Raw genomic sequence first — 12097 nt, forward strand, 5'->3', positions numbered from 1 at the left:
CATGCATCAACAGTTGAGCTGGGGATGAAGCTAAAACAACACGCTCTAGTAGTAAGATGATGCATGCAGGTCCCTTCTCCCTCCCTGCCCCTCATCTGAGGATTGTTAAAGTTTATTTAGGATTAGGTTTTTTGTGCCGTGTGCTCTCTGTGGCCCCTGCTGCCATGGTCTGATCTATGACGAGCTGAAACCAACAAAGAGAAAAACACCATCAGTTTAGAGAAGTCTGAGCTAAGGTCCTGTCTCTCTTTTATTGGTCCATTGCTATGGGAGGCATGTTTACCAAGATAGAGCAGGCGATGCATGCCGTCACCATGGTGATGACATGACACAGAGGCCCAATGGGAGGAGGAGGGGAAGCAATCCAACCGAAACTCTTGGTCAACTCTCTCTCCCCCCGCCTCTCTCTCATTTGCTTTCTCTCCTTATCTCTCTCGCTCTGTGTTTGCAGAGTGTGCTATGTATCTTCACACACTGACAGAACACAAATTCAGTCCCAGCCAAGATCTGTTCTATGTGCTCTATTTCTATGCTTCCTATTTTGTTTGTGTCTTTTACTTTTGGTATTGAACACCAGTTTCAAACAGCTGAAACAACAATATGTTTGGTTATGGAAAATATATTTCACAGAGGTTTAGATGGTACAATGATTCCCTACAGTGTACTAGCTTATTTTGTCACATAAATGCCAAATCCTGATTCTGCCATCAGCATGATGCAACAGGAACAGATTTTCCATTTCTCAATAGCCGCTTCTTCTTGTTTTTAGCTGATAGGAGTGGAACCCGGTGTGGTCGTCTGCTGCAATAGCCCATCCTTGACAAGGACCGAAGAGTTTGTGTTCCTTGATGCTGTTCTGCACACCACTGTCGTACTGCGCCTTTATTTGCCTGTTTGTGGCCCGCCTTTTCGCTTGCATGATTCTTGCCATCTCTCATCGAGCTGTTTTCACCCAGAGGACTGCCACTGACTGGATGTTTTTTTGTTTGTCACACCATTCTCTGTAAACCCTAGACACTGTCGTGTGTGAAAAGCCCAGGATGCCATCCGTTTCGTAGATACTGGAACCGGTGCACCTGGCACCGACAAACATACCACGCTCAAAGTCACTTAGGACACTTGTTTTGCCCATTCTATCGTTCAATCGAACAGTAACTGAATTCCTCGATGCCTGTCTACCTGCTTTATATAGCAAGCCACGGCCACATGAATCACTCTCTGTAGGAGCAAGCCATTTTCGTGAATGGGGTGGTGTACCTAATAAACTGAGAATACATGTGAACAGGAGTAATAGTGACCCGTAGCAGGATAAAGGGCCCTGTGGTCGAGGGCGGTGCAGTTGCCATACCAGACAGTAATGCAACCAGTCAGGATGCTCTCCATGGCGCAGATGTAAAAGTTTCTAGGGATCTTAGGTGCCATGCCAAATACTTTCTGAGGGACAAGAGGAAGTGCCATGCCTTCTTCACGACTGTGCTGGTGTGGGAGGACCATGTTAAGCTCCTGACCCTCTCCACTGTTGATGTGGATGGGGGTGTGCACCTGCCCCTGTTTCCTGAAGTCCACGATCAGCTCCTTGGTCTTGCTGACGTTGTGGGAGAGGTTGTTGTTCTAGCACCACACTGCCAGGTCTCTGACCTCCTCCCTGTAGACTGTCTCATCATCGTTGGTGATCAGGCCGACCACCGTCGTGTCGTCAGCCAATTTGATGATGGAGTTGAAGTCGTGCGTGGCCACAGAGTCGTGGGTGAACAGGGAGTACAGGATGGGGCTAAACCCACACACAAGGGCCCCCCGTGTTGCGGGTCAGCGTGGTGGAGGTGTTGTTGCCTACTCTTACCACCTGCGGTTGCCCCGTCAGGGAGTCTAGGATCCAGTTGCAGAGGGGGATGTTCAGTGCCAGGGTCCTGAGTTGGTGACGAGCTTGGAGGGCACTATGGTGTTAAACGCTGAGCTGTAGTCAATGAATAGCATTTCACATAGGTATTCCTCTTTTCTAGGTGGGTGAGGGCAGAGTGGAATGTAATTGAGTTTGCGTTGTCAGTGGATCTGTTGGGGCGGTATGTAATTTGGATGATGGAGATGATGTGTGCCATGACTAGCCTTTTAAAGCACTTCATTATTACAGATGTGAGTGCTACAGGGCGGTAGTCATTGTGGCAGGATGCCTTAGTGTTTTTGGGAACAGGAATGATGGTAGTCAGCATGAAACATGTGGAGATTACAGACTGACACAAGGAGAGGTTCAAAATGTCAGTGAAGACACCTGCCAGCTTGTCTGTGCACACCCTGGAATACCATCAGGCCCAGCGGTCTTACGAGTGTTGACCTGTTTAAAAACCTTACTCACGTCAGCCTTGGAGAGAGATATCGGGGGACATGCAGGGATCTTTGTTGTTTTTGTGGAAGCATGGATAAAATGCATTGATTATGTCTTAAAGTCTGCATCAAAAATAATAATTAGGCCAAGACAGGCCCACTGGGCTAAAGATCAACCAGCCCATCTGGCATTTGCCAGATCTGCCCTGTGACCAGTCCGTTCCTGAAGAGGAATGTCTTCTTTCCCTTTAGAAAGGCAGGCAGAACACTTTACTGTCTTGTGAGGCTTTCAGTCAGTGTCCTCACAGTAGCCTTAGTGGATGTTCTTATACCTGTTCAGTTAGTCATTTAAGTTATGAGTGTCCTCACAGTACCCTTATAGTGCCCAGTTGTCTTGTCTTGTATGTCTTGGGATGTGATGTCTATTGTCTGTATACCGTACTAAATGAGGGGGATGTTGATATTTCTAATCTGACTATGCCTTCCTTAATTTCCCTGAGGGCATAAGAGAGTTGTATTGAATTGAAATGAGTGTGCTGTGTGCACTAGCCTTGAGAAGTAACCGGCTGTTGACAGTTGGGTACCAGCTAGAAATACAGTAGCTATTCCAGCTCAGTATTACTGTGGAGGTGGAGGTGGGATGGGGCACTGTTACTATGGAGGTGGGATGGGGCGCTGTTACTGTGGAGGTGGGATGGGGCGCTGTTACTGTGGAGGTGGGATGGGGCTCTGTTACTGTTACTGTGGAGGTGGGATGGGATGGGATGGGGCACTGTTACTGTGGAGGTGGGATGGGGCGCTGTAACTGTTACTGTGGAGGTGGGATGGGATGGGGCACTGTTACTGTGGAGGTGGGATGGGGCACTGTTACTGTGGAGGTGGAGGTGGGATGGGGCACTGTAACTGTTACTGTGGAGGTGGGATGGGATGGGGCACTGTTACTGTGGAGGTGGGATGGGGCGCTGTTACTGTGGAGGTGGGATGGGGCGCTGTTACTGTGGAGGTGGGATGGGGTGCTGTTACTGTGGAGGCGGGATGGGGCACTGTGACTGTGGAGGTGGGATGGGGCGCTGTTACTGTGGAGGTGGGATGGGGCACTGCGTCACTGTGACTGTGGAGGTGGGATGGGGCGCTGTTACTGTGGAGGTGGGATGGGGCACTGTGACTGTGGAGGTGGGATGGGGCACTGCGTCACTGTGACTGTGGAGGTGGGATGGCACACTATGTCAGTGTGACTGTGGAGGTGGGATGGCGCACTATGTCAGTGTGACTGTGGAGGTGGGATCTGGCACTGCATCAGTGTGACTGTGGAGGTGGGATGGGGCACTGCATCAGTGTGACTGTGGAGGTGGGATGGGGCACTGCATCAGTGTGACTGTGGAGGTGGGTTGGGGCACTGCGTCAGTTCGACTGTGGAGGTGGGATGGGGCACTGTGTCAGTGTTACTGTGGAGGTGGGATGAGGCTCTGCTCACTTTGAGGCCATAGTATTTACAGAGGGTCACACCAAGCCACGTGTTCTGAAGGACAGGGGAAGCATAGCGACCATCCTTGCTAGATAAGTTAGGAGCACATTACAGCACATTTACAGCAGTGTTGTGGTCAATTCAATAAATTGTTTTTAGAATAAATAGTTTATATTTTCAGTTTGTCACTGAAAGTAGATGCTATTTTTTCAATTATTAAATGAGACTATACAAATTACTACGAAATGACTCCAACCCTGAAATGAACCCAACTCTGAAATGACCCCAACTCTGATTTCCAGAATGCAATCCAAATTCTGTGTGATGCCAAGGCCCTTCATCTATTCTAGAGGACGTCCTGCATGATGTAACATTGTAGAGTCTTTGTCACGCCCTGGCCATAGAGAGGTTTTTATTCTCTATTTTGATTAGGCCAGGGTGTGACTCGGGTGGGCATTCTATGTTCCTTTTTCTATGTTTTGGTATTTCTTTGTTTTGGCTGGGTATGGTTCTCAATCAGGGACAGCTGTCTATCGTTGTCTCTGATTGGGAACCATACTTAGGTAGCATTTTCCCACAGGGTTGGTGTGGGTAGTTGTTTTCTGTTTGGTGTGTTCACCTGACAGAGCTGTTGTGTTTTGTTCCACTTTGTTTTTTTGTTTCAGTGTTCAAGTATAATAAACATCATGAACACGTACCACGCTGCGCTTTGGTCTACTCCTTCTTCCACAGACAACAGTCTTCCCTACAGTGATGCAGAAACAACATGGCCCACTGTTTCACCCCAAAAGGCCAAAAACCCTGACCAGGGTTGACATTTTGGTTGAAACTGTGGATCGGTTTTACGAAGATTAAGTAAAACCAGGAGTAGGTCGGATTAACAGTCATCTCGAAATCCCTTGTCCATAAAACCGTCCCTGAGAGAGTGTTTTCTTTCAAACGTCTGTTATCTTGTCCAATGGTACATCCATAGTTGTGTGTGTGTGTGTGTGTGTGTGTGTGTGTGTGTGTGTGTGTGTGTGTGTGTGTGTGTGTGTGTGTGTGTGTCTGCCCCCTATCGCCACTGTGAAGGGAATAGAGTTCTATTTGGGACGTAGAGTTTGTAACACTGCTATGCCCTTCAACCACACCTGATGATCATCTCATATAGTCCAGATATTTACAGCCTGCTGGCGGAGTCAGTTGAGGTGTCAGGATCAGATAATCCAATGGGAGTTATCTTTCTCACACAAACAACCAATATTTCCTCTATAGGGGTTAAAGGATCTTTGATAACCTGCTGTGGATGGGGATCCTTGAGGATTATTAAATAGGCGACCCAATCAGATGCATGTTGGACTTTGCTCTCTGTTCTTCAGATTGTGTGAAAATCAGCCACATGGCAATGTTGCCGGCCAGCCATAATTCAGTTTCTCATCATTTACAAACACTCCATCTCTTCTTCCTCCTCCTGCTGTCCTCCTGTCATACCTCACTGTTAGTTCCCTGTATGTTGTCATACCTCACTGCTAGTTCCCTGTAAATATAACAATAGAAATACAAAATGTTGGGATTGGACAGGCCAGAAAATCCGGATAGGGCTGACATGGTCTGTCTGTCTGTCCGTCTGTCCACATGTCTGCATGTCAGCCTCATATTCCAACTCTTTAAAGTCAGCTGCTTGATGATTGTCATGACGAGAGCATTTGTATAATCCTGTTTTTTTTTTTTTTTATGTACACAAACCAGTTTGAGGTTACAGTAAAATGAAAGGTAATGAATGCAATGTGAAGGTACAGAGCATCTGTATGGAGTTTGAATTTGAAATGCATCGGTTGACATTCATTACAATTAGTGTGAATCCTTGTGTTCTCTAACACCAGTTGAGAGAGCAGAATCTCCCATCCCGCCTCTTTAGGTGAGACATGGGTGTGTTGCTTCCCTGGAGCAATGTTCCCATGGTAACAGTAGTGAGGACGGCTGCAGACATCAGGTTACTAGGACCAAGGAAGCTCAAGATGTTACAATTTGATGATTAGAGTGGAGGGCAATAAGTTGAGAGACCTCACTAAGTATGTATGTGTGTGTATGTTTGTGTGTGTGTATGTATATATGTATGTATGTATGTATGTATGTATGTATGTATGTATGTATGTATGTATGTATGTATGTATGTATGTATGTATGTATGTATGTATGTATATATGTTTGTGTGTATGTATGTATGTATGTATGTATGTATGTATGTATGTATGTATGTTTGTGTGTTTGTGTGTTTGTGTGTGTGTGTGTGTGTGTGTGTGTGTGTGTGTTTGTGTGTGCGTGTGTGCATGCAAGCTGACGTGACAGGTGGTGTACAGTGAGGGAGAATTGTGACACGCTGGTCTGGACAGGAGTCCGTTGTAAATGCAGTATTCGTGCAGAAAGGGGCTGAGCTTTGATTGGCTCTCTCAAATATATATGTTTTCTTTCCTGGGTGGTTAAGACTTGACATTGTTTGGATTTGAAAATCCAATAGCTGTACTGGTAGGGGGCAGAGCTTGGGGCTGTGTGTGGTTGTGCATGTTGGTGTTTTAGTGAGAAAGACAGAGTAGAACCAATTAGTAAAAAATCACAATGGTCTTGGGTGTGTGTTAGTACTGATAATGCTTAGAATATTGATCATTTCTGACACACTGGGTGCTAGGGTGGGTCGAGGTGAGATAGAGTAAGCCCATCTTTGTTTAGGAGATTAGTAATGTCATGTTCAATGATGAAGTGAGCTCTCTGCTCTGCCTTGTTTGAACTGACATCGTTATAACCAAGGATTTATGGTGTCCTTATTGACCAGTCTAGGGCCTTTAGGAAATGTGACAGAGTTTAATGAATTGTATGGCCCAAATAATGGACATTGGTAAGAACACCCCAGCAGCTTTGACGAATTCCCAGAAATTACATTCTCAGAAATGTGTTGTATTCATAGGTGGCACTCGTACATCCATCACGCGGTCGTGTCATGCCGCTCTTATGAACGTTCTCAAGCCGCTCTCTACCGTCAACGCAATAGTGGTGCCCAAAAGTCGTGATAAACCCAGCCATTTTGTACAGACACTAACGACTGTTTAGTCTAAATTACACTATAGTGCCTGCAAATACAATGACATTGCTAAAGCATTTGTATTAAGTCTTTGCCAGCGTTAATGCAATTAAAAAAATTCTATGTTGAGGGAAATTATTGAAAAAATGTCAACGTATGTTTTCATGTGGTATAAGCACTCGGAAGACAACCTTCGTTGGCGTTAGCATTCTCATAGACTTTGACTGGGTGGGTTAGCTAGTTAGCATATTAGACTGTATCTAATAATGGTCGTTATCCATACAGGCTGCAGGACTATCCCTTTTCAATCAAAGATCAATGCTTGAAATGGCAATGTTGTTAGAAACAGAAGATCAATGACAAAAGACAGAAACGGTGCCAACGTCTTTATATAAACATTAGGATATTTGTTATCTGTTGTGCTACAAAGCTAACTAGCTAACCCTCCCAGTCAAAGTCTATGAGAATGCTAATGCTAACGAATGTCGGCTTTCGAGTGCTTATAATTTAATTTAATTAAGATATCTTTCAAATTCTGTACATGTTATTTAGTAGTTTTGACCAATGTAATTCATATTAACAATGTTTTGCTTGTTTGTGAATGGGCCTGAAGTAGGAAAACAAAAGCAAGAAATTAGAAACGCCCTTGTTTTTTAAAATATTATTTTAAAATGTAACCTTTATTTAACCCTTGTTGCCAGGCGTCATGAGGTGAATACCATATTCATACCCTATTCATGAATCAGCGAGTGTGTGCTATGTGTTCTGTGTGGAATGACACTCATATAATCTCATAAAACTCACATCAAGAGACTGACCCAGAAAACTTTCTAAGGGCATTTCGTCTGCCTAGTGTTTCTGTTTATATTCTTATTCCATCCCTTTACTTAGAGTTGTGTGTATTAGATAGTTGTTGTGGAATTGTTAGATTACTTGTTAGATATTACTGCACTGTCGGAAATAGAAACACAAGCATTTCACTACACTCACAATAACACCTGCTAACCATGTGTATGTGACCAATAAAATGTGATTTGATTTGATAGCACTATAATCAAATCAAATCAAATGTTATTGGTCACATACACATATTGAGCAGATGTTATTGCGGGTGTAGCAAAATGCTTGTGTTCCTAGCTCCAACAGTGCAGTACAATTCACAACAATACACACAAATCTAAAAGTAAAATAATGGAATTAAGAAATATATAAATATCAGGACGAGCAATGCACCATCCTCTGGAGAGCCCTGCAGTTGTGGGCGGTGCAGTTGCCATACCAGGCAGTGATACATTCCGACAGGATGCACTCAATTGTGCATCTGTACCCTTTTCCCTTTATAAGATTGTTGTGTAGCGCTCTATGTCAGTCATATAGTAAGACAAACTAGGGCTGTGCATAAAATGGCACCCTTTTCCCTATATAGTGTACTACTTTAGTTGAGCGCCCTGGGCTGGGTTTCCTATAAGCATAGTAGCACTAAGATCATCTTTCATCCATTTAGTTTCAATGGAATTAAGATGATCTCAGTGCTACGATGCTTTTGGGAAACCCAGCCCTGGTCAAAAGTAGTGCATTACAGGTAACTGCCAAAATAAAGGAAACACTTGAGTTAATTAGGGATACAAAGTATACAAAGTATATTGAAAGTATTTGCTTCCACACAGGTGTGGTTCCTGAGATAATTAATCAATTAACATCCCATCATGCTTAGGGTCATGTATAAAAATGCCCAGTTGCTTATTACTCAAAGGAGTATAGGGGGTTTAAAGGGCGTGTCTGCGTGCGTGCGTGCGTGCGTGCGTGTGTGTGTGTGTGTGTGTGTGTCAGTCACCAGGTCTCAACCCAATTGAACACTAATGGGAGATTCTGGGGCGGTGCCTGAAATTGCGTTTTCCACCACCATCAACAAAACATCAAATGATGGGATTTCTCATTTTATGTATTTTAGTCATTTAGCTCTCATCCAGAGCTACTTACAGTGTATTCATTTTCAGATAGCTAGGTGGGATAACGACATATCAAAGTCATAGTAAGTACATTTCTCCTCAATAAAGAAGTTATCAGCCAAAGTGCTAGTAGGAAAAGAGCGGGAGCTGACTTCCCGTAGGGGTGGGACGGCCAGGAGAAGAGCGGGACTGGACTTCCTGTAGGGGCGGGACAGCCAGGAGACCAGAGCTGGCAGAACTGAGTGCTTGGGTTGGGATGTAGGGTTTGAGCATAGCCTGAAGGTGGGGAGGGGCAGTTCGCCTTACTGCTCCATTAGGGAAGCACTATGGTCTTGTAGTGGATGTGAGCTATGACTGGAAGCCAGTGGAGTATGCGGAGGAGCGGGGTGACATGGGAGAACTTGGGAAGGTTGAACACCAGACGGGCTGCGGCGTTCTAGGTGAGTTACAGGGGTTCGATGGCACAAGCGGGGAACCCAGTCAACAGTAGTCCAGACGGGAGATGACAAGTGCCTGGATTAGGACCTGTGACGCTTCCTGTGTGAGGAAAAGTCGTACTTTATGGATGTTGTAGAGTATGAACCTGCATGAGGGAGTCACTGCTTTGATGTTTGTAGAGAACGACATGATCACGCCAAGTTTCTTTGCACTCTGGGAGTGGAAGAGTGGTATTGAATTCCTGCAATATAATTCCAGACACTTGTAGAATCAATGCCAAGGCACATTGCAGCTTTTCTGACGGCTTAATAGGGCCCAGCGCCCTATTAAGACACTTTATGTTGGTCTTTCCTTTATTTTGGCAGTTAACCTGTATACAAGGGATAGGGTGTCATTTCAGACGTAACCCAACTCAATTTTCCTCTCACCATAACATTAGCAGATCAGTGTTTTCAATTGTGTTAATATGTTAATTTGGGACAGGTTTATTCAGGTGTTGTGCCATCAGCTGTACCAGAGGAAGTTCTACTGACAAATAATCATAGAAACACAATACAGATACTCTGAACAAGCAGTATCACTTCCCCATAGAGTGTTAGTAGAGAGAGAAACATGCGGAAGACACATTTCAGTTGTACAACTGACTTGCCTAGTTAAATAAAGGTTAAGAACAAAAAAAAATGAAAAAATGCGGAAGACACGTTTGAGTTGTACAACTGTAATGTGTCTTCTGCATTTTATTTAACCTTTATTTAACTAGGCAAGTGTCACGTCCTGACCAGCAGATGGAGCTAGTGTTTTAGTTTTGGTCAGGACGTGGCAGGTTTGTGTTTGTTAAATGTTGGGTTGATGATTGGGACTTCCAATTGAAGGCAGGTGTGTATAGTTGCCTTTGATTGGAAGTCCTATATAGGTGTGTGTGTTTGTCTTTGGGGTTGTGGGGAATTGTTCTGTGTTGAGCCTATGCTTTGCCAGACTGTCGTTCGTTCGTTCGTTCGTTCGTTCGTTCGTTCGTTCGTTCGTTCGTTCGTTCGTTCGTTCGTTCGTTGTCATGGTTTGTTATTTTGGCATTCATTTTGATAGTGAATAAAAGTCAAGATGAGCCTGCACATACCTGCTGCGTTTTGGTCCTCTTCTCTCCAGTACGACATTTTTAAGGATGAGTACAACTTATTTTATGACAGAATTCCCCACCAAAAAAGGACCAAGCAGCGGAAGAAGGCTGGCGAGGTAAGGGAGACCGAGAGGCACCCCCAAGAATTTTTTTAGGGGGGGGCACAAGGGCTGTTTGACGGGGCAAGAGCTGCCCGCCAGTCAACAGTCGCCAGAGCTGCCCGCCAGTCAACAGTCGTCGCCAGAGCTGCCCGCCAGTCAACAGTCGTCAACAGTCGTCACCAGAGCTGCCCGCCAGTCAACAGTCGTCACCAGAGCTGCCCGCCAGTCAACAGTCGTCACCAGAGCTGCCCGCCAGTCAACAGTCGTCACCAGAGCTGCCCGCCAGTCAACAGTCGTCACCAGAGCTGCCCGCCAGTCAACAGTCGTCACCAGAGCTGCCCGCCAGTCAACAGTCGTCACCAGAGCTGCCCGCCAGTCAACAGTCGTCACCAGAGCTGCCCGCCAGTCAACAGTCGTCACCAGAGCTGCCCGCCAGTCAACAGTCGCCAGAGAGGTCAGACTGCGCTGAACTGCCGGAGTGGCCAGACTGCGCTGAACTGCCGGAGTGGCCAGACTGCGCTGAACTGCCGGAGTGGCCAGACTGCGCTGAACTGCCGGCGTGGCCAGACTGCGCTGAACTGCCGGCGTGGCCAGACTGCGCTGAACTGCCGGCGTGGCCAGACTGCGCTGAACTGCCGGCGTGGCCAGACTGCGCTGAACTGCCGGCGTGGCCAGACTGCCCTGAACTGCCGGCGTGGCCAGACTGCCCCCAGCTGCCAGACTGCCCCGACTGCTGCCAGACTGCCCCGACTGCCCCCAGCTGCCAGACTGCCCCGACTGCCCCCAGCTGCCAGACTGCCCCGACTGCCCCGAGTTGCCAGACTGCCCCGACTGTCCCGAGTTGCCAGACTACCCCGACTGTCCCGAGTTGCCAGACTGCCCCGACAGCCTGGAACGGCCTGCACCTGAGCCACCTCCAGGATAGGTGGGTTGGGGAGGGAGGGTGTAGCACAGTGCCGTCGTTGACGGCAGCCACCCTCCCTTCCCTCCCTTATGGTTTAGGGGTTATTGTTTGTTGGGTTTTTGTTGGGGTATTGGGGATTTTTCTTGTTTTTCTTTTTTAGGTGCATTCCGGGGTCTGCACCTTGAGGGGGGGGTACTGTCACGTCCTGACCAGCAGATGGAGCTAGTGTTTTAGTTTTGGTCAGGACGTGGCAGGTTTGTGTTTGTTAAATGTTGGGTTGATGATTGGGACTTCCAATTGAAGGCAGGTGTGTATAGTTGCCTTTGATTGGAAGTCCTATATAGGTGTGTGTGTTTGTCTTTGGGGTTGTGGGGAATTGTTCTGTGTTGAGCCTATGCTTTGCCAGACTGTTTGTTGGTTGTTCGTTCATTCTCATGGTTTGTTATTTTGGCATTCATTTTGATAGTGAATAAAAGTCAAGATGAGCCTGCACATACCTGCCGCGTTTTGGTCCTCTTCTCTCCAGTACGACATTTTTAAGGATGAGTACAACTTATTTTATGACAGCAAGTCAGTTAAGAACAAATTCTTATTTACAATGACGGCTTAGTTATAGTGGGTTAACTAACTTGTTCAGGTCCAGAACGACAGATTTTTACCTTGTCAGCTCAGGGATTCGATCCAGCAACCTTTACCGTTACTAGCCCAACACTCCTACCCACAAGGCTACCTGCCTGTGAAGGAATAAGACT

This window comes from Salmo salar, chromosome ssa11 (genome assembly GCF_905237065.1).
Source record: "Salmo salar chromosome ssa11, Ssal_v3.1, whole genome shotgun sequence".
Lineage (NCBI taxonomy): Eukaryota > Metazoa > Chordata > Actinopteri > Salmoniformes > Salmonidae > Salmo > Salmo salar.